The following is a 24286-nucleotide window of genomic DNA, read 5'->3' on the forward strand; positions in this document are numbered from 1 at the left end:
AAAATTTTTTTCTTTTGTTTTTTTTTTCTTCTCATCTCTTTCCTCCGCCAGCCATGGTAGGGAAGCTGGATAGATACCCTCACCGGATGCCGATGAGGGTGGCCTCGCCTAAGTCCGGCTTCCCTTCGCCAACCACAGCGGAGGGAGGGAAGAAAGAAAAGGGAAAAAAGGCAAAAAAAAATAGAAAAGGAAACCAAAAAAGACAAAAATATATATCATTAAATTAAAAGACGAAAATAACTTTCATGAACAAAATTTGAGATTTTTTATGTCATAAAAATATTTAAATTAAATTTATCACATTAGACAAAGTATAATATTTTTTATGGCTCTTTTTCCTTTTTATAATTTTGCAAGACGGTACCATCATTCATTGATCATTTAAAGAGCTGTACAATAAGACATCTTTCATTGGAGAAAGCGGAGGACCACGTTATACACAACCGTTGCCTTTCCTAGATTTTTTTTTTTTTTTTTTTCCGGTTTTTTATTTATCTCTACTCTAGCGCCGCTTTAAAACTTTTGCCATACTTCCTCCTTGCGGGGTGTGGGAACTTACTCCTGAAACTAAATCGCCTCCACTCCAAACCCTTCTAAGAAAGTGGGGATTCAAACCCTCAATCTCCCTCTTTCATATTAGAAAGGTGGCCACTGGGCAAACCCTCTTTCCTAGAGTTAGGATGGAGCATAGGTAGGGGGTAGAGCAGAGCATTAATGGCCAACTTGCAACTACTTTCATTGATGATGTTTGCGAGATCCAGGTCCTTTTCCGAAGATGCTAGTGAGATGAATGAACGGCCACTGCCCCAATTTCGACCTAAGGCACAAAAAGGTCTAACGCATTGAGTTGGAGATTTTACATGGGAACTTATACTGGACATTGACCAACGGCTAATGCACATTACCGTTGCTCCATGGCTGGTCCTCAAATCCTCCACCGGCGGTTTTTCTTTTTCTCTCTCGCCGACGACTCCTCAAGCTCCTTCAGTCGCTTGAGCTGGCCGCACCACTGCGGCGTCCATTCAACTTTTGACAGCTTGGCCGGAGATAAACGCTATAGGGATGGGAGGGTTGCTTCCATGTAGTAGTACATCAGGACACGTGTGGCAACAGTTAACCATGGTGGTGGAGTCCAGTTCCGATAAGGCGGTACAACTCCCACGCACGGGAAAAGCTAAGATTTAGGTCTCAGTCGTAGCTGAGGGACCCAACTCAACGCTAATATTAAAGAGGACGAGGGGAGATCTTGTTTCCATAGGGAGAGAGAGAGAGAGTGAGGGTATGAGATGAAAAACCATGTATATTTATATATGGATTAATACAACGAAAAATCAAAATTAAAATACTTATGATATTAAGCACTTGATATTAATATATTTGTAATGGATTTACTCTCTATTAATTTTCGTTTGATTTCACAAGTTAGTATACCCGTGACAAACAGAGGGTAAAATCCGTGCCATCTAACTCAACAATTTGAAACTAAAATTTAACGAACACTAATAAAATATGAATTTGTCATAAGTATATAAATCTAGAATTTTTCATGATATTAACCCTTTATGTATCAAGTCGCAAATATGTACAAATTAGTTTTACAAAAGAACAGCAACAAATATTCTAAGAAAAGCAATCTCTTAGTTCGGTAACTAAAAAAAAATAAGAAAAAAGAGTCGGTAACAAAAATGGCTTTAATCAATTGTAAAATATTCATACCCATATAATCCAAAATTTAGTCATCGTGCATGTATAAATATTGAATCGCCACGAACGTAATTTTTTTTTTTGGGGGCTTGGCTGTGCACATAATAGAAATTCTGGCTAAAAAAGTACATAATATATATTTCATATGTTGCTTTGTCATTCAATATTTATAATATAAACAGGTAATACATGATAAAATTATAAGATATTACTGAACTAAAGAAATTAAAAAAAATAAAAATCCCCCCCATGGAGTTGTTCATACCTCTGCCGCATCCATCTAACTTTTGACCGCTTGGCCTGAGACAAACACTCTTAAAGAAGGGACGGCAAGATTTCCTCCATGTTGGTACATCAGAACAGGCTTTAGCAATAGTTACCATGGGGGAGTCAAGTTGCTTTTTGGCCTTTGGTCACTAGACATTATTAAAGCTTCGTATCATGTCGACCTCGCTGCTGTAGAGGGCAGTACGATTCTTGATAGTTGAGGGACCCAAATCAATCGTCAATCATACTGCCTTGTCCGTCCTTAAGACTTCATACATGTGACCACCAATATTGAGAAGGATACGGAGAGATCTTGTTTCGCAAGGGTAAGAGAGAGAGACTCAACTTTTGACCGCGACTTCTCAAAGCTCCTTCAGTTGTTTCATATCAGTCATATTGAGCTGATCACACAACTGCTGCATCCATTCAACTTTTGATCGCTTAGTAGGAGTGATCGGGTTCAGGGTTAATAGGGTCTAGACCTGGATCTTGTACCCAACCCTGTTATAGCCGATTTTTTTTTTTTTTTGAATTTTGTACCCGACCCTATTTGCATTGGATCCTGTTCCCGACCCACCATATTTTTCTAGTCCAGGAATAGGGTTAACCCTATTTATATTTAAACATGTTTTGCATAAAAATTGCTATACAACACTATCTGTAAAATAAAGCGTTTACAATCTTGATCAGTATAAGCACATCCACACCGATAAATAGTCCCTAATTTTAGCCAACCTTTTCCTCTCGACTTCCCATATTATTATCCTCAAATTTAAAGGCAACATTAAAGTTGATTTGCTCCTGACGGTTGAGCTTATGGGTGAGTCTTACTTATATGATGGTTCCAAGTGGAAGCATTTAAGGTGACAAGACTAAAGACAACCCTAAAATGAAGAAATGTCAACTAGATCCAGCGCAGAAGCACTAAGTAATCAGATATTATATAAATAAAAAACTATTGATTATAATAACCATTGCCCACTGAATGAGAATATCCCATATTGTTATCCTCAAATTTAAAGGCAACATTAAAGTTGATTTGCTCCCGACGGTTGAGCTTATGGGTGAGTCTTACTTATATGATGGTTCCAAGTGGAAGCATTTAAGGTGACAAGACAAAAGACAACCCTAAAATGAAGAAATGTCAACTAGATCCAGCGCATCACTAAGTAATAAGATATTATATAAATAAAAAACTATTGATTATAATAACCATTGCCCACTGAATGAGAATATCCCATATTGTTATCCTCAAATTTAAAGGCAACATTAAAGTTGATTTGCTCCTGACGGTTGAGCTTATGGGTGAGTCTTACTTATATGATGGTTCCAAGTGGAAGCATTTAAGGTGACAAGACAAAAGACAACCCTAAAATGAAGAAATGTCAACCAGATCCAGCGCAACACTAAGTAATCAGATATTATATAAATAAAAAACTATTGATTATAATAACCATTGCCCACTGAATGAGAATATCCCATATTGTTATCCTCAAATTTAAAGGCAACATTAAAGTTGATTTGCTCCTGACGGTTGAGCTTATGGGTGAGTCTTACTTATATGATGGTTCCAAGTGGAAGCATTTAAGGTGACAAGACAAAAGACAACCCTAAAATGAAGAAATGTCAACCAGATCCAGCGCAGCACTAAGTAATCAGATATTATATAAATAAAAAACTATTGATTATAATAACCATTGCCCACTGAATGAGAATATCTAAAGGTGCCTTGCCTTATCATCACCTTAGTAGTTCACTTTCCACAACGGATTAGCATGGTCCAAGGAGATTTTACGGCAATAGAACAGATGATGAAACCCATTTGCCAATATCATGTTCAATCAACAAAAGTTAATTTAAGCCATGTATCATTCAAAGCTCTTGGAAAATTTCTGCATAATTATCTCAAATAAAGAAGCTAGTAAATACAGAAATGAAAGATGAGTTCATAAATGTATTCCTCTCACATTATAGAACTAAATAAGTTTTTCCCTCAGATATAAAAGTTAAAAAGTGAAACCAATAAAACAAGAAATAACAATTGACTACCTATTTCAATTTTCATCCCTTTCAAACACTAAACTAATCAAGTTTATTCATAGATATAAATTTGAATAATGCAGAATATGATAATAGTCAAATATAGTGAATTTGCCACTCAGGCACATGTACATTGTCCAGCGTGTCAAAGGATTTGTCAATAGGATGAACAATGGCAATTTCTCATTGCTTATGAAACTTACAATAGGGCCTGCCAACAAGGAGGTCCCATAATCTGCAATGGTCGAACAACCACTAGCACAAAATCCTGAAAAGAGAGTTTGTAATCACTTAATGCCATAAGGAGGAGGAAAAGAATGATAATTGATCCAGAAACACATAATAACAATATGCATAAACACTTACCAGTAGTTTCATTTCCAATGAGGATATCGGCCATCTTAAACTGTCAATTGAAAAAAGAACCAATTAAATAGACACTTAAATGCAATGCCCGAAGTATGGACAAAAAACCTATTAGGTCTTGGTAGCCAACCTACCAAGTAGCCTTTCGACTCACGGGAACATATGTATGCTCTACCTTATGGCTTATATCGAGATCTTATTTCCAAAGGGGAGATGGAAGACTCGTTGCAATGGAGGCTTGGGTGGGGCAACCCACAATTTTTGTCAGGATACAGTCAGTGCGTGTTTGCACTATTGAAACAATAGTCATTTCTTTTTGCATGTTTTGCTAATTTGGTTCTTCAGTTGTTGAAGTTAGTGGAGTCAGTTATCCTAATTTTTAGGTGTTAGTGGAGTAAGTGCTTTATGCAGAACATGAGTAGTTATAGGTTTTCTTTTAGTGGTATTTTACGTTATGTATTCGTCTTTTATAAAAAGACTTCGTTGTTCTGAATGAAAGAGGAAGTTTCAACCTTATCTCTCCTCCCTTTTAGCTTTTCAACGGTGATATTAGAGCTTGAAAGAAGTGTGAGAGAGTTTTTTTTTTTTTTTTTTTTAAAATACTAATAAAGAAGTTTTAGAGGTGTAAGATACGCTCATGAGATAATTGCAGTAGCAATATTTCCAATGGCCACCGACAATTTTGTTCAACCATCAATTCCATGCTTTGATGGTTATTATGACCACTAGAGCATGCTAATGGAGAATTTTTTACGGTCAAAGAAGTATTGGTTGGTTGTCGAATCTGGAATTCAAGAGCCACCAGCAGGCATGACTTTGACAGATTCCCAGAAAGCATAATTGGAAGCTAGAAAGTTGAAGGACCTAAAGGCAAAAAATTATTTTTTTCAGACTATTGATCGTCCCATCTTGGAGACTATTCTTTGCAAAGAAACTTCCAAGAATATTTGGGATTCTATGAAGAAGAAATATCAAGGCTTTGTTAGGGTGAAGCGTGTATAGCTTCAAGCCATGAGAAGAGATTTTGAGACATTAGCGATGAAGGATGAAGAATTTGTCACTACTTATTATGCCAGAACAATGGAGATTAGCAACAAGATGCGATTCCATGGCGAGAAGATAGACGACGTTCACCATTGTGGAGAAGATTTTGCGTTCCTTGACACCAAAGTTTAATTATATTGTCTGCTCAATTGAAGAGTCAAAAGACATAGATGCGCTCTCTCTTGATGAATTGCAAAGCTCCTTATTGGTTCATGAACAGAAGATGAACAGAAGTTCAACAGTAGAGAAGCAAGTATTGAAGGCTTCTACCAATACTCATTCCAACAATTTCAGAGGAAGGGGTAGAGGTAGAGGTAGAGGAAGGGAAGATCGAAGAAATAGAGTTATTGGTAGGATTTTTAAAGCCAATAATGACCAATTTCAAGGCAAAGGCAGAGGACGGGATCCTAACAAATCTAAGGTAGAATGTTTTAGATGTCATAAATTTGGTCATTATGCATATGAATGTTATACTAGGGCCGCCTAATAATAAAGAAAAGGCATAAAGTTCAAATTTTGTAGAAGAAAATGAAGTAGAAACATTGTTGATGGCTGTTCAAGATGAAAAGAAGTGCGACTCAAATATTTGATATGTTGATAGAAGTTGCAGTAACCACATGAGTGGAAGTAAGTCTTTTTTTTTCTTATCTAAATGAAGATTTTCATTCCATTGTGAGTTTTGGAGATCATTCTACAGTGAAAGTGATGGGAAAATGTGATATTAAGATAAGAACCGAGAATGGTTTTGTGGAAACGATCTCTAATGTGTTATATGTTCCTGACCTGAAAAGTAACCTATTGAGTGTTGGTCAATTACAAGAAAATGGTTATGTAATCACCATTCAGAGGGGTGCTTATGAAATTTATGATTCTATTAGAGGTGCTATTGCAGTTCTTCCTATGAGTTCAAATAGATTGTTTCCATTAAATATTAAAATATTCAATCTTGTTTGATGGCTGAAAAGAAAGATCCCTCATGGCTGTGGCATTTTCGTTATGGTCACTTAAGTTTTGGTGGATTGAAGACCCTCCAATAGAAAAATATGGTGACAGTTCTTCCTCAAATTATTATTCATTCCCAAGCCTGCAAAGAATGTGTTGTTGGCAAACAACATTGTTCTCAATTTTCAAAAAAGAAGTCATGGATAGCAAATGATGTTTTATTTGAATATTTGCGGTCCTATAAACCCATCTTCTAATGGAGGTAAAAGATACTTAATTACCTTCATTAATGATTTTTGTAGAAAAACTTGGGTTTACTTTTTATAGGAAAAATCAGAAACTTTCTCCACATTTAAAAGCTTCAAAGCTCGTGTGGAAAATGAAGCAGGAAAGACCATTAAGGCCCTTTGAACAGATTGTGGTGGTGAATATTGCTAAAAAGAATTTAAAGCTTTTTGTGCAGAGCATGTAATTTGAAGAGAGCTTACTGTTGTATATACACCACAACAAAATGGTGTATCTGAGAGGAAAAATAGAACTATTCTCCACATGGTGAAAAACTTATTGGCAAGAGGAAGAGTTTCAAAGACTTTCTGGCCAAAAGCAGTAAATTGGAGTATTCATGTTTTGAACAGAAATCTAACTTTTGATGTTCAAAATATGACACCAGAAGAGGCTTGGAGTGGGAGAAAACTGGTTGTAGATCACTTCAGAATCTTTGGATGCATCGCATATGCCCATGTCTTGAATGAGAAAAGGAAGAAACTTGATGACAAGACTGAAAAATGTGTCTTTCTTAGTGTAAGTGAAGTATCCAAAGCATATAAATTATTCAATCCACTAACAAAGAAGATTGTGACTAGTAGGGATGTTATTTTTTATGAAGAGAACACTTGTGATTGAAATAGGCAGCAACCTACCCAAGTTCTTTATGATAATGATGCTGAATAGGAGCAAATTTCAGCACCTTGTATGCCTAATAATTCATTAAATATGACTTCTACAGCTGTTGGAATTTCGCCAATAGACGTTGAAGTCAATGAAAAAGAAGCTCAATCTCTTCGCCGTGTTAGACGTGGGCTTGCTTGGATGGAAGATTATGAGGTAGCTAGAATTGGAGATTCAATTACTCATTTTGCCTTGTTTCAAACTATGATCTTACAACTTTTGAGAATGCTGTAAAAAAAAATGGTGAAAAGCGATGGATAATGAAATTGATTCCATAGAAAGAAATGATACTTTGGAGTTATCTGATCTTCCAGATGAACAAAAAACCATTGGTGTAAAGTGGGTCTTTAAAACAAAACTGAAAGAAAATGGTAAAGTTGACAAATATAAAGCACATTTGGTAGCCAAGGGATACAAGCAGCAATATGGGATTGACTATGCAGAATTTTTTTCTCCAGTTGCGAGACATGACATGATCAGATTGGTGGTTGCATTGGCGGCACAAAATTCTTGGCCTATTTTCCAACTAGATACCATATCGACATTATTGCATAGGTACTTGGAGGAATAGGTATTTATCGAGCAACCCCCTGGTTATGTTAATATTGGAAATGAGCATAAAATTTATAGATTGAAGAAAGCTCTTTATGGGCTAAAACAAGACCATCGGGTTTGGTATAGTCGTATTGAAACTTATTTTCTTAAAGTTGGTTTTTCAAAATGTCCTTATGAGCATACGTTTTTTGTCAATATTGGAGATAAAGAGAAAATACTCATTGTTTGCTTGTATGTTGACGATCTTATATTTACTGGAAGTTGTGATGATATGTTTGAAGAATTTAAGAAATCTATAATGGACGAGTTTGAAATGTCTGATCTTAGTATGATACATTACTTCCTTGGCATAGAAGTGGTACAACCGGATGATAGAATCTTTATTTCTCAAAAGAAATATGTGGGAGAAATTTTGGACAAGTTCAGATGAAGGATTGTAATCCTATAAACACTTTAGTTGAGTTTGGCTTAAAGCTATTCAAAGATCATGAAGGGAGGAAAGCTGATAGCATACTTTACAAACAAATTGTGGACAGTTTGATGTATCTAACTACAACAAGACCAAACATAATGTATTCTGTGAGTTTAATCAGTAGATATATGGAGAATCCTACAGAAATGCATTTGTAAGCTGCCAAGAGAATCTTTCGTTACTTGCAAGGAACTAGAGATTTTGAGTTATTTTACAATAAGGGTGAAAAGTTATTGGAAATTGTGATGAAATGTTTGAAGAATTCAAGAAATCTATAATGAATGAGTTTGAAATGTCTGATCTTGGTATGATGCATTACTTCGTTGGTATAAAAGTGGTACAATCAGATGATGGGATCTTTATTTCTCAAAAGAAATATGTGGGAGAATTTTTTGATAGGTTTTAGATGAATGATTGTAATCCTGTAAATACTCCAGTTGAGTTTGACTTAAAGCTATTTAAAGATCATGAAGGGAGGAAGGTTGATAGTACACTTTACAAACAAATTGTAGGCAGTTTGATGTATCTAATTGCAACAAGACCGGACATAATGTATTATGTGAGTTTAATCAGTAGATATATGGAAAATCCTATAGAAATGCATTTGTTAGTTGCCAAGAGAATCATTCGTTACTTGCAAGGAACTATAGACTTTGGGTTATTTTACAAGAATGGTGAAAAGTCCAATTTGTTAGGATTGACTGATAGTAACTATGCAGGAGATCAAGATGATAGGAGGAGCACTTCGAGTTATGCTTTTATGTTTGGGACATGTGCTATTTCGTGGTCATTTAAGAAGCAACCAATTGTCACATTGTCAAGTACATAAGCTGAATTTGTTGCTGCAACAGCCAGTACTTGTTAAGCTATTTGGCTAAGAAGAATTCTTGAGGAGCTGCAATTCAAATAACCAAGAGCTACTAAAATTTTTTGTGACAACAACTCAACAATCAAACTCTCCAAAAATCATGTGCTACATGGAAGAAGCAAGCACATTGATGTGAAGTTTTATTTCTTGAGAGATCTTAACAATGATGGAACAATTGATCTAATTTACTGCAGGAGTGAAGATCAAGTTGTTGATATATTCACCAAGGCCCTCAAGATGAAGTCATTTGTGAAGCTCAGAAGGTTACTAGGTGTTTGCATGTTGAAAACAGTCAAGACTTTAAACTGAATGTTAGTAAACATCAGTTTAAGGGAGGGATTGTTGAAATAATAGTTATTTCTTTTTGCAAGTTTTGCTAATTTGGTTCTTCAGTTATTGAAGTTAGTGGAGTCAGTTGTCATAGTTTTGAGGTGTTAGCGGAGTAAGTGCTTTATACAGAACATGGATAATTATGGGTTCTATTTTAGTGATGTTTTATGTTATGTATTTGTCTTTTGTAAAAAGACTTCGTTGTTTTGAATGAAAGAGGAAGTTTCAGCCTCATCTCTCATCTCCTTTAGCTTTTCTACATGCGCAACCATATATATTTATATATAGAGTCCCAATTCTGTAGAAACTATCTTGCAAATAATAGCAGCAAATAATAGCAACAAATATTCTTAAACAAGTGACCTCGTGATTCGGTAATAAAAATGGTTTTAATCGATGGTAAAACATACCCCATGTAATCCAAAATCAAGTCATTGTGCACGTATAAATATTGTAGCCCCGGAATGGAAGCTTTTTATTTATTTATTTATGCTGATTGTGCACATAATAGAAAGAATAATGATGAGGTGACGGCACCGTTACTCCTTGGAGAGTAACGTTGCTCCCCTAACCACAAACTTAGATTAAAAAAATAAATTAAATAAATAAGAAAATAGAAAAATCCTAAGGAATTGAAGAGAGTTTTATTGAAAGCATTATCAACATGAAATAATTTACATTTCATGTAGAAAGACCAGTCCAAACATTTTTATTATAAGACAAATAAATTAGAATTTCTATTGACAACATCACTATTTAAAACATTCTTCACACTTGCAGTCATGAAAAAATTATATTCATCATTTAACAAAATTGAAACAATTACCAAAATTAGCCCTTGAATATTTATTTATACAACTTAAAACACTGATAAATTCAACTTGAGCCAAAGCAATCCAAGTCAACTCAAAGATCATTTTGTAACTATCCAAAATTGAAATTTATTTAAAAATGTATAGTATATTGAATTTGTTTGATTAAATTTTTTGCCTCACTTCACTTTTTTATATTTTGTATAGCCCAACTTTTTCATCATGCTAGTCAAATTTCAATTTAACACATCTTAACTAGATAAGTATATATTGTGTCTACATTCAACAACACAATGAGACTGGTTGTAGTATACATAATTTTTCACTTATTCGATAATGTCTTGGAATGTAATTAAATTAGTGAAATACACATGTGGATTACTAAGATGACTTTCTTTATATCAATAATATGTGAAAATATTGTTGCAAGTACACTATGAAGAATTGAGTTTTACATTTAAATAGTTAATCAAAGCTGTTAAAAAAAGTTCACAGGCATAAGTATATTTCCCTTTCGTTAATTTTTATTGACTATTTGAAAAAAAAAAAAAAAAAAAACTGTCCAAATTCTGAGAAAATTTTGTCCACGTTCTTTCTGAAATTTGTGTGGTTGAAAAGGCACCGTTACTCATGGAGAATAACTGTGCTGTCAGCCCAGCAATGTCCTAATAGAAATTGTAGCTCAAAGAGTATGTATTCCTTATGTAGCTTTGGCATTCATTTTACTAAAAAAAGTAATACAGGATAAAATTATGCAATATTAATGAACGAAATAATTTTAAAAAATCTCTCCACCCTACATAAAAACATCTCCATGCACCATTGTAGAGGATAAAGAGGTTGTCTTGTTCATCCACTTTGTCCCTTTATGCAAATCATCTCTACTTCCTCAATTCTTATAATAGCTCGATGGGCAAAAATTTATTTATATATGGAATGAGGAAAAGCAAAACAGATTTGAATGCAAAAAAGGACGAAGGAGGGAGAGCCTCGACAAGCAATCAATGGAGAAAGAAACACCAGGAACTTTTTACAGGAATACGTAATTATCAACGGCCGAGATTTAATACCTGTCATCCAGCAATTTAGAACCTTAATAAAGACCCAAACATGAGGAAGAAAGAGGAGATAGGTAGGGACCATGGAACTCTGTAGCCTAACCTTCGTTAATGCCTTAACTAAACAGCTTCTTGTCTGCCGTGATGAGGTTTTGGATGATGAGGTTTTAGTCTTAAACCAGCTTCTTGTCTGCCATTATTAGGAGAATGAACGGAAAGAACAACAATAGAGATGGATGGGCATTACGTAACATTTATGCACACTATAACACTAGGACATGTAAGTATATATTAAATTCCACCTATCTAAACGGCAAGTGGGCATATTGAAGTTAGGTTGCTCCTCTTTAAATGGGATAAAACAATAAACATGTATATTTTTTGACCAGGGAAGCTTTGCTATGATATAATCATTGTTTTTTTTTTTTTTTTTTTTTTTTTTTTTTTTTGTGATCGAGGATCCGCTGAAACTTGCCCTTGTTAGTTTATGCCGATTTGGGGTCTCACGGGCCTCAACGATGGAGGCCCAATAGCGACTATACCTCGGGGGAAACTGGTTTAGCAACCCATCGCCGAGGCCCCCCGCTTTAATCTCTAACAACGTAGGGTTTCGAACCCTTAACCTTCTTCGCTGGAGGAGAGATCTCAACCAATTGTGCTGCCCATGGGTGGGTTATGATATAATCATTGTTGCTTGGTAAAAAGGGGAAAAAACAAATTGAAGCTTGAAGGTTTGCAATTCAATTTGATCCATAACCACCCGGTTTTCTTGTCCATCTAATATAATCTGATTATATATTCTTGGTAGAGCATATCTAGGTGATAATGGCAGAATTGAAGAGAAACTAACAATTTTAAAAAAAAAATTATCATCATTTAAAAATAAATTTTTTTATAGAGTGTTTTTGGACACTCATTGAGCAATTGACGGCGAAAATTTTGCAGCTTTCAATGTCTGGGCTCGTGTTGCGCAGAATAGTAGTTGGGACCCATATGATCAGTGTTTAATGATGATACATTTACATAGATTAAGTTTACATAACAAATGCTCCACGATTTGATAACGAGATCGGATTCATGTGACTACATCAACGAAACCATGATGCCATATGAGCTATGTGATGTATGGTGATGGCGGATGGGTGCATTTGTGAATTATGTGATGGGAGTGGTGAGAGAGAACTGATGAACAACAATAAAGTAGAAGTTTCGGGGTTGGGTTGGATACAGGCCCACTTCGAACTTTTGGTGGCTCTAAAGATAAGTGCTGCAAAAATCCTAAAATTTATTACAAAAATACAATTAAATTCTAAAATTTGCAAAAATATAATTAAGTACTAAAACTAGTTAAGATATTTCAATCAAGTCTTAAACTCAACGCCGTCAAATTTCCTAACGGAAATTTTTTTTAACTATTCGCCATGTAAGAGAGAGAAATGATTAAAAAAAGCCACATCTGTGCCACGTCAGCTTTTTATGTTAGGAAATTTGACAGTGTTGATTTTAGGACTCGATTGAAATATTTTGACAAATTTTAGGACTTTATTGTACTTTTTGCAGGTTTTAGGACTTAATTATATTTTCTTGACAAGTTTTAGGACTTCTCCAGCACTTATCCCTGGCTTTAATGATTCCAAGACTTTGGTCCCATTTCCGACCAACTTGCTTAAGAGAAATTGAGGCAACATAAATGAAATTAAATCAAATGAGACGCGATGAAATGCAATGGCAGCTTCTTCCGATAAAAGAAAGAGCACTTTACTGCTTAATAAGTCCATTGATTCACTCTATCATTTGATGCTGTTGTCCTAGACGGAAGAACGTCTATTTCCTCTCCGCTCTATACACTTCATGTCAACCCTTCAGGACACTCTTGTTTAGTCCTCTGCTGCTCACAAACCAAGCCATGCCCATCGCGGAGCTCTTTCTTTGTGCCTTTCTTCAGGTGTTGTTCGATAGGTTGACCTCTGTCGAGCTTCTCAACTTTGCCCGGCGCGAGGGAATTGATACGCGGTTGAAGGACTGGGAGCAGATGCTGAAGAGTATCCAAAAGGTGCTGGATGATGCAGAAGATAAGCAACTCACCGACCAAGCCTGGGTGAAGTTGTGGCTAGAAGATCTTAGAAACTTGGCCTACGACATTGAAGACTTGCTTGATGAGCTCGTCATAGAATCTGTTGAAAGCAAGTCCAAGACAGGACCCAGCACTAGCAAGGCACATTCCCTTCTTCCCAGTTGTTGCTTCAAATTGAGCCCGAGAGAATTCACATTCAACCACGAAATGAGATCCAAGATAGAAGAGATGGATGCCACATTACGGGAGATCACGAAGAGAAAAGATAATCTGAGCCCCATAGAGAATAACGGGAAGCAATCAACAAACCACTTACCAGGTAAGCCAATTCCAACAACACATTTGACTGAAAATTGTTTTGTTGGGAGGGAGGATAAAATAATGGAGATTCTCAAATTGCTAACCGGAGAAGAAGACGATAGACCATATACGGATATAAAAGTAATTCCCATAGTAGGGATGCCGGGTCTTGGGAAGACGGCTTTGGCTCAGCAAGTCTTCAATGATGCTAGAGTCACCAGCTATTTTGATGCAAAGGCATGGGTTTGTGTTTCCGATGATTTTAACACGCTTGCTATTACAAAGAATATCCTACAAAAAATAAGTTGCTCTTTGTCTTGTGACAATAAGGACCTGGATTGGCTTCAAGATGAGCTCAAACGAAACCTTTCAGGGAAGAAGTTTCTTGTTGTTTTGGACGATGTTTGGAATGAGAGCTATAAAAAAATGGATTGACTTCTTGAAACCTTTTCAATCAGGAGTGAAGGGAAGCAAAATCATCATCACGACCCGTAACTTCCTAGTTGCTAAAATAGCCGGTGCTAGACCCTATACCCTTGAAGAGTTGTCACAAGATGCTTGCGTGACTCTGTTTGCTTTTCATGCTTTTGGAGTCGGAAATTTTGATGATTATCCTTATCTTAAAGAATTAGGTCTCCAAATAGTGAAAAATGCAAAGGGTTGCCATTAGTTGTGAAGACATTGGCTGGATTGCTACGCACTAAAGTTAGTTCCCATGAATGGCAAGCTATATTGGACAGCAAGATTTGGGATCTACCAAAAAAAAGAAATGATGTTCTTCCGGCTTTAAAACTTAGCTACCTCGATCTTCCTTCCAATCTGAGGAGATGTTTTGCTTATTGTGCTATATTTCCCAAAGACTATGAAATTCAGCGGGATGAGTTGATTCACTGGTGGATTGCGGATGGCTTCGTGAATGAAAAAAAAGCAAAGAATCAATGGAATGTAGGTTTGAATTATTTCAATGAGCTAGTAAATAGATCGTTATTTCAAAAGTCGAGTAGCAATGAATCACGATTCCTAATGCATGATCTTGTGAATGACTTGGCAAAGCTAGTTGCGGGTGCACCCCATTATTGTTCGGGAATTTGAGTTTGATGTATCTTTAGTTCGTCATGCCTCATTCCTTCCAAGTGATAACATTGTGCCAGAAAGACTCAAGATATATCGTCGGATGCAGAAACTTAGGAGCTTTATATCGTTAAATAAGACATATCATTTTTCCCGTGTGTCCCAGAAAGTGCTATGTGACTTGTTGTCCGAATTCAAGTACTTGAGGGTGCTTTCATTGAATTACTATGTCATCAACGAGGTACCGGATTGCATAGGCAAATTGAGGCACCTAAGGCACCTTAATCTATCACATACTCATATTAGAACGCTTCCAAAGTCAATTGTTGCATTGCACAACCTAGAAGCTTTGATGTTGCAGGGCTGTGAATACCTCATTGAATTACCTAAAGGTATGGAAAAATTGATCAATCTAAGATTTCTTGACATTACCAACACAAGAAGCCTAGAAAAGATGCCATTGTATGTAGGTAATTTGGTGGGTCTTGAGATGTTGTCGAAGTTCATAGTGGAAACAGGAAATGGGTCGAGGTTGAAGGAGTTAAAAACCTGGAGAACCTTAGAGGGGAATTGTGCATCTCGATTTGCATAAGGTCCAAGAAGTCGAGGATGCCAACGATGCCAATTTATGCATGAAGAAGGGAATATGCCGGTTGACCATGCAATGGAGTATAAATTTTGAAATTTCCCGAAATATAGATCTTGAAGGACAGGTCCTTAACTCTCTTCGCCCTCACCAAAACCTTGAAGATCTCACAATATCCTATTATGGTGGCCTAGAATTCCCATCATGGTTAGCAAGTCCCTCATATGTTAACCTTGTGTGTTTACATTTACATGGGTGTCGGGGGGTCAAAGCATTACCATTGCTTGGGCACCTACCTTCACTGGAAGAACTGTACATCGAAGGTTTAAATTCAATATGCACGGTAGGGTCTGAATTTCATGGAAGTAACAATCATTTTCCATCCTTATTAACTTTGGAATTCAAGGGCATGCTGATATGGGAGGACTGGTCTCATTGCATCGACACTGAAGAAGTTGGAGTTGTATTCCCCCGTCTTGACCATCTCGTCATTCAGGATTGCCCTAAGCTGAAAGCCTTGCCATCTTTCATTAGCCTTCCATCTCTCAATGAATTAGAATTCCAAGGTTGTAATGAGGGGGTGCTGCAGAGTTTGGTTAGCTCGGCATCTCTAACTGCTCTAACCATAAATGATGTTGTTGAACTGACTTGCTTAAATCATGGACTCACAAGCTCCTTGATCAAGCTAGAGAAGTTGGAGATTAGAGGGTGTACAAAGTTAAGATATTTGTGGCAAGACGGAGATGCAATTCAGACTCTTCGTTGTTTGAAGAGCTTAGTTGTACACAGTTGTCCGGAATTCATATATTTTGTGGCTGAAGAAGGAGATATAGAGCTGCCTGGCAATCTCGAGACTATCGAATTGATGAAGTGCGTCAATTTAGAGAAGCTTCCAAGCACAATGCACACTCTCTCCTCTCTTAGAGACTTGACGGTCTATGGCTGTCCAAAACTCGTATCTTTCCCAGAAACAGGTATACCTACATCAATGATATCATTAGATATCATGGACTGCAAGATGTTGCGATCTTTACCTAGAGGATTTTTACCCACAACTCTCAAGAGACTTGGCATTTATGACTGTGGGGGGGTGGAGTCACTTGCGGAGATAAATCTAGATCCTCTTCAGTCTCTTCAAGAGATTCAAATTGTGTGTTGCGAGAATTTGATAAGCTTACCCCAGGGTCTGCACACGCTGTCTCAGCTCACTTCCTTGGTGTTGTCTGGTTGTCCTGCTTTGGATGTAGAGTGCTTCCCTCCTCTTCCTCCCAGTATCTTGGAATTTTTTCTGTATAGCTGTCCGAAGATAAAATCGTTACCTAATCAATTGTATCAGCTCACATGTCTCCGAAAGCTGTCAATTTGGAGGTGTGAGAGATTCACGCGCTTTCCCGACGGAGGATTGCCGCCCCAGCTATGGGAACTTGAGGTGACTCAATGTGAGAATATGAAGCAACCAGTGAGGGAGTGGCTCACCCCTCTCACCTCCCTTGGAAGGCTAAATATCGACGGTAGTGCAGGAGGAGTGGGAGAGGAGGAGGATCTTGTGCTTCCGCTCCCTTCCTCTCTGCTCCATCTCTCTATCCATGATATGGGGAAAGTGGAAAGACTGTCCAGCAGTCTCCCTCCTCTCTACAGAACTTATGGATCCAGTGTTGCCTGAAGCTGAGGGAGTTGCCCCAGGATAGCCTCCCTCCCTCCCTCGAAGAACTCCTTTTATACAATTGCCCAATTCTAGAGAAGCGATGCAAGAAAGGGACCGGCTGCTATTGGCCCCTCATTTGCGAAATCCCACAAATTACATTAGGCGTGTATATAGGCTGAGGCCTGGCTCTTTCATCATCTATGTCCTTCCCCTGTTGTTGTGTGCACCTCCATCGCCACCGCTGCTTCGGCTCTCCACTCCGTCGTCGTCCTCACCTCCATCTCCATCTCATGAATATATTCCAATTAAAACAGGTAATCAATCTTTCCGATCACTACTCTTCAATACTCGTAGTCACTTCTCTTCTCAGATTTGGCATCACTTCCCCCTCTCCTTTTTTAACTGCTTCTTCCCATGTTTTCATCGCTCCAGCCAAAATTTAGATTTCTCAGCTACCTTTTTTTTTTGGCATTCTGAGCAGTTCTCCGCACTCCTCCGATTCTTTTGTTCTCGCTGTGCTCCGCCTCATTCTCCAAGATTCTCTAAATCTTGCTCGCCTTTCAAGTTACATTGGAATTCCCATCGGTGAAGTTTGCCGGTACCATGCCTAGAAGAAGATGCTGCTGAAGGTGGGGACCCTGAGATGTGAGATTGCTTCTCATTGTAAAGACGAAGAGGGGAGATGCCAACTGCAGGCTCAGCTATCATGAGCATCTTTGACCTTTTTGTGGGAACTCTTTCCCATGATGGTTCTCAAATTACTCGCTGGGGATAGAGGTATGTATATATGTTCTCTTTCCCTGTTTATTAAGTATATGTTCTCCCCTGATATTCAATCCATTGGACATAATTTATATGATAAATAAATAGCAAAAGACAAGTTTTGAAAATGTTTGAAAGTTGCATCGCATCGAAAAAGCGTAGCTCAGAACTTCAGATGGATAGAGCAAGTTCATGTCATGTTAATGGCAGGTAGGTGCTTTAAATCCTCTTTCCTGCTTTAGTCTGGAAACTCCATTCAAACACATTTACAAAGTTGTGGAATGTGCCTGAATACTCTGATTCCGATATGTGAAAATTACTTTTGCAGCATTTACCTGAAGTGGAAGGAAGTCGGTATCAACTCTCTGTCTGCATTTACTGATGCAAAGTAATTATTCCCACACAAGCAATCTTCTCATTTCTGAGCATACTGTGGCGCACATTGGAATCTATGGGGGACACGGATTTTATTGCAGCTTATCCCTCTATTCCATCATTTTACTCACCATCCAAGATTAAGGAATGGATTAGTTGGTTTGAGTACAGACAAATATTCCTATTCTGCTTCATGAAATCAAAGAAGCATCGCCCTGGAGTCGCTGGTTGGCAAAGTTTAAAGGGTAAGTAAATTTGCTATTTCTTTTGACTGGCTGTTTAAAAGCTGCTTAAAAGGTGGGTAATGATCATGGGTTATAATCAGAATCTAAAAAGAATTTCTTCTGAACGATTTAGCATATTTCTGCATATCCGACAAATTATCCATGTTCTACTTGTTCATTTCTAGCATCTTATCAAAACACACATCAATGATTTAAAATTTCTTGAATGTTATGTTGTTTGTTATCATTTCCCTAGTTATCTCATTGATGTGATTACGTCCACCTTTTGTTGTGCATGTGTAACGGATTAGTTCCATGCAAGGGGAATGTTAAGTTATTCTTTTTATATGCGTTGTTTGGCAAGTTTTCTAACAGCTTAAGCTTTTAAAAAATGTATTTGTCTAACATGCAGCAATCAAATCAAACAACATGACCAATCAGCCAACCCTATGTTCTTGTTTGGTTTGAAGACTTTCTTATATGGATTATAAACTTCTCAAAAAATCATTGAATTACAACAAGATTTAAAGCCTTGACAGTTAAAAGCCTCTGATATGCCAGCGAACTTCAGCTTATTAAATCTGTTATTCGTAGTGTGGTTAAGTATTAGCGTCAACTCCTTTTGTTGCCCAAGAAAGATTTTGAAATGGTTGGCGAAAGTGTAGAGAACCGTCTGTCCTCCTAAGAAGTTTCGAGGCCTTGGTATTCAAAGATTGGATTTGTAAAATCTTGCTTGTATTTTAAAGTGTGGAGTATTTTCTTGAGGTGAGTTCTCTATGTTTTTCCTGGCTCTATAGCTATTATCTTGACAGTAGACCAGATGCTACTTATGCTTTGAAGAATTTATTAAAAGTTAAGAATATTTTGAAGCCCCGCATTAGATATATAGTCAGTAATGGAGATAATATTTCTCTTAATCTAATTTGTGACACCATACCGGGATCTTGCTAGAATCATTTCTCAAGGAGAATAATTTATGAATCTTCTCTTCCTCCGCAGGCAAAAGTATCTGCTGTAATTTATAACTCTCATTGGAAACATTATGTTACTTAAAAAGGGTGTTTTTAATTTTTGCAGACAACAATTGGGCAAAACTAGGGGCTGTGAAAATGTCCCTTCCATCATCGTGTCCTTCTCCTTTGTCGTCTGCACCTTAATCACCTATGCTTCATCTCTCCACTCCATTGTCCTCAATTCCATCACCGTCTCCATCTCACGAAGATGTCTTAAAATCAGGTATCAATCTTGCCATTTACTACTCCTCCTACTCTCTACTCTTCTACTCCTAGTCACTTCTCTTCTCAGATTTGGCATCGGTTCCCCTATCCATTGAAACGCTTCGCATAATTTCTTCGATCCAACAAAAATGAAATAAAAATCTGGGGTGTTATTAATGGACTATTGCATTTAAATTTGGATTCTCAGCTTATTTCTGCATTCTATCAGTTTTCTGCACTCATCCAATTCTTTTGTCATCACTGTGCTCTGTCTCATTCTCCAAGATTCTCTAAATCTTGCTTGCCTTTCAGATTACATTGGAATTCCATTGGTGAATTGTGTTGGTAAGACCCAGTGACCTATAGAAAGGTCTATATACCCTTCCTTCACCATCGCCTCACTGGTATTAAGTCTAGGAGGAGAAGATGCTGAAGGGGACCCTGGATGTGAGATTGCTCCTCATTGTAGAGACAAAGGGACATGGCACTACGGGCTTTGTTCTTCAGATCTGACTTTTGTGGAAGCTTTTCCATGATTAGTCGGTTCTCAAATTACTCATGGAGATAGGTATGTATATATGTTTCCTTTCCCCATTCAATAAGTGTCTGTTTTGCCCTGATGTTAGATGAATCTAAAGTCTGGACATAATTTATATGATAAGTTGATAGCAAAGACAAATTTGAAAATGTTTAAAAATTGCATCTCCTTGAAAAAGTGTAGCCAGAACTTCAGATAGATAGAGCAAGCACATTGTCATGTTAATGGCAGTTAGGTGCTTTAAATCTTCTTTCGTGTTTTAGTCTGAAAGTTCCATTTGAACACATTTACTAAGTTGTGGAATGTACTCGACTAGTTTCCCTTATATCTCTGATTATGATATGCGGAAATTACTTTTGCAGCATTCACCAGAAGTGGAAGCAACTCAGTGTTAACTTTGTGTCTGCATTTACCGATACAAACTACTTATTCCCACACATGCAATCTTCTCATTTCTGAGCATACTGTGGTGCACATCAAAATCTATGGGGGACAGATTTATTCCACCTCAACCCTTCCATTCCGGCATTTTACGCAGCATCCAAGATTAAATAGTGGTTTAGTCGGTTTGAGTACAGACACAAGTGAAGGCATTTTTGTGTCCTGGATAGCACTCGATGATATCTTTGTCTATTGTTTATTCTGATAATTATTTATGTTCTGCTTCATGGAATCAAAGATGCATAGCCTTGCAGTCACAGGTTGGCAAAGTTTAGAGGGTGGGTAGATTTGTTTCCGCTATTTCTTTTCACAGGCTGTTTGAAAGACATGGCTAATGATCATGGGGTATAATCAGAATCTGGAAAGAATCTCTTCTGACGGATTAGCAAATTGTCTGCATTCTACTTGTTCATTTCTAGCATTGTATCAAAGCATATTAATGGTTTAAAATTTCTCATCTTTTATGTTTCTTGTTATCATCTGCAGCTATCTCATTGATGTGATTACGTCCACATTTTGTTGTGTGTGTCTTAAGGGATTGGTTCTACGCAAGGGGAATGCTGACTTATACATTATATGTACATTTGTTTGGTCAAATACGTTCTATATACATTGCTTAGCACGTTGCTTAACAGCTTACGGTGTTTTTAGAAAGGAATTTGTCTAACATGCAGCAATCAAATCAAACAGCTTGGCCAATCGTATGTTCTTATTTGGTTCTTTCTTCCTGTAATTGTGGTTTGTCTGGAAGACTTTCAGACAAGGATTGTAAGCCTCTATAAAATCATTGAATTACAAATAGATTTCAAGCTTGGACAGTTAAAAGCCGCTCATATGCTGGCGAACTTCAGCTTATTGTCTCTGTCATTCGTAGTCTATTAGTGTCCACTCTTTTTGTTTCCCAAGAAAGTTTTTGAAATGTTCGAGCAAAAGTGTAGAGCTTTCCTTTGGAATGGAGATCCTTATGCCAAAGAGGGAGCAAAAGCTAGATGAAAACACTTTTTGTCCTAAGCAGTTTGGAGGACTTGGCATTTGAAGATCGGATTTGTGAAATCTTTTTGTAGTTTAAATTGTCTGTGGAGTATTTTGTTGAGTTGTGGGCTCTAAGTGTTTTGCCTGGCTCTCTAGCTATCATCTTGACTGTAAACCAGATGCTACGTATGCTTGGAAGAGTTTATTAAAAGTCAGGAACATTTTGAAATCCCACATTATACAAATAGTGGATAATGGAGATAATATTTCTCTTTGGTATGAATTCTGGCACTATGCCGGAATCATTCTCGATAAGAATAATTTATGAATCTTCTCTTCTCTTCTCTGCAGACCAAAGGCTCGACTGCAATACGTTAACTCTCATTGGAAATGCCTGCTGCTAGGTCTGAAGGGTTGGTTCCCATACAAGCTGCAATTTGTGGTGTGTTTTTCCTAGTTCCTCAGCTGCAAATAAAGTTGTTTTTTGCACAGCTTGTTCAAATAGTTGCCTTAACTTTTTTGTTGCATGGGATATTGTCAGAAACAAGGATGCTGATGTTGGCTGGGACAAACTTGGGTGGTTCTTCCCTAATGTGCCAAGATTTAGCTTTTTTTTTTTTTTTTTGGGTTAGTAATACATGATAAACTTCCCGCTGTCGAGAGGATTTACAGTTGGTCTGTTGAGAGTAACTAGATCTCTCTCTCTCTCTCTCTCTCTCTCGTTCTGTGATCTACGTATTGAATATTGCTCTCATCTGTTTATTGAGTGTAGTTTCTCCCCAATCAATTATGGAGAAAGGTGCTGCAGCTTTGTTCGATTCATCTGAGTCCTGGATTTTACGATTGTGAATTCGGTTTGGATGAAACGAGCTGCTCAGAGAAAGATTTTCAGAAGTGTCTATCGCAGTTTATCTGGAAACTACTGCATCTATTTTATCTTGAAGTCCATGTTGCCTTTTCAGGTGCCTCCTTGGATGTTTAATGAAATCAAAATTATGAAGTTCCGTTAAGCATAGTGTTGAGAATTGCCTTGGTCTCAAAATAAGATTGGCACCAATGAGCATCATAGATTGTGTTGCTTGGAATCTGACTCTGTGAAAACTATTAGCTAGAGTAAAGATTTGTCTGACGTGGTGCTTATTGTTTCTCTTTGGTGTGTAGAATTGCATGTTTTGCTCTGTCGTCTATATGCTTGTGATACAGATGTCAACTTCAACCCTCTTGTTTGGGGTCCAATTCTTTATGAGGTCCAATTTCTATATCACTGGCCTTCGCATTTCTTCAAATAGTTCTTGAGGAAGGATCCCAATCCATGAAAGGGAGTTGCTACAAGAGTAAGAGAGTAAACACTTATTTAACTACAAGATTCATTGAGAGATTTTACCACATTCTACTCTCTTCTTTTTTAATCGGTTAATGGTAATTTCATTTAGTTATGTCTGCATGAAATTCGACTTCCGAAATTCTTCTCTCTCTCGTAGATATTCGTCATTTCGTCCTCACGGAATCATGGAGGGTGTTCGGGGTGTTCGCGTTTGTGCTTACTTTTCATTTAATGAAAAGCGTGTTTGCCGATGAAGACCTGTTCCAAGAAGCAGCCCTACGTCTTGGACAAGAAAAATCTAACTTACGTAGCAAATAACCCACTTCAAAGTTCAAACTCGTGTCCTTTAAACAATGTTGAAACAATAAATACAATTGTGAAAAAGGTAATAACTTGAGAAACTTGGCTATATTTTAATATGATTTAAATAGAGTGAATTGGTATTCTCATAGCGTTTTTGCGCTCGTATTTGCTACATCCGGATAATAAGGTCTTATGCTAGCGCTGTTACTTAGAAAAATCCTGAGGACTACAACTTCTCATATTTAGCAGCATAGATTATTAATACCATGCACATTTTCCAAAGTTAGCACAACATCAGTTGACACAGCAATCACACACATGTACAGCGAACAACGAATGCACGCGACCGGCATTTGAGATATCCAAGCACACATAAACAACAAGCAACACAAGACGCCTATATGTCCAAATTTGTACGCATTTCAATCGACTATATACAGGAAACCCAGTAAGTCACAACCGGCGCCTCTTCAATTGCACATCAAAACATGTGCAAACAGAATTCAATAGGAACTTTAACTAGCAGTAAGCTGAGGTGCTGTCACCGAGAAAATGGGATGGCGTCGTCGGCCGGTGGAATTCAGGCTCGCGGTGAGGGGTTAGGCTTTGAAGGGCCAGAGTGTCTGAATTGGAGCGGAAGTGGACGAGCTTCATGGATGGGCTGGAGAGTGATGGGCCTGGTGTTTATTCATCATTCACTTATTTTAATATAAATGCATGTTTGATATGTCGGTCAAAAACTCCGGAGTCAATGATAAGAAATGCTTTCCCTCATTTAGGTATCGAATTCCATCGCGACATTGAATATTCTCAATCAATTATTGACATAACATTACATGTCTGACTTATTGATTTTAATTCCAAAACGTTGAAGAACGTTGAATAAATGTCCTAGAATAAGTTAACATCAGAGGAATTACTGGGGTAAATGGGATTGATTAACAATGGCAAATCTGAAAGTAAGGCTACCAAAAAAGGAATGATGTAGACAGGTTACACAACCAAAAAAATGTCAAATTCCATTTCCCCACTAATTATTTCACTGATA

General features: G+C 37.3%; 1 protein-coding gene across 7 annotated transcripts in view; it reads left to right on the forward strand.

The window, feature by feature from the left end:
- LOC120286322 (putative disease resistance RPP13-like protein 1) overlaps positions 1-22740 on the forward strand; it is an 85885-nt gene extending 63145 nt beyond the window's left edge. For 2 of the 7 annotated variants that reach the window (XM_039307684.1, XM_039307683.1), the window contains exons 4-6: positions 19973-20228; positions 20561-22053; positions 22153-22502. The gene's annotated coding sequence lies outside the window, so the exon portion shown is untranslated. Of the gene's footprint in view, positions 1-17070; positions 17397-17563; positions 17860-18172; positions 18465-19520; positions 19680-19972; positions 20229-20560; positions 22054-22152 lie in introns of those variants that run through there. The other 5 variants (XR_005548678.1, XR_005548680.1, XR_005548679.1 and 2 more) reach the window with 5 other exon arrangements.
- The last annotated feature ends 1546 nt before the right edge of the window (positions 22741-24286 follow it).

This window comes from Eucalyptus grandis, chromosome 2, assembly GCF_016545825.1.
Source record: "Eucalyptus grandis isolate ANBG69807.140 chromosome 2, ASM1654582v1, whole genome shotgun sequence".
In the NCBI taxonomy this organism is placed as follows: Eukaryota; Viridiplantae; Streptophyta; class Magnoliopsida; order Myrtales; family Myrtaceae; genus Eucalyptus; species Eucalyptus grandis.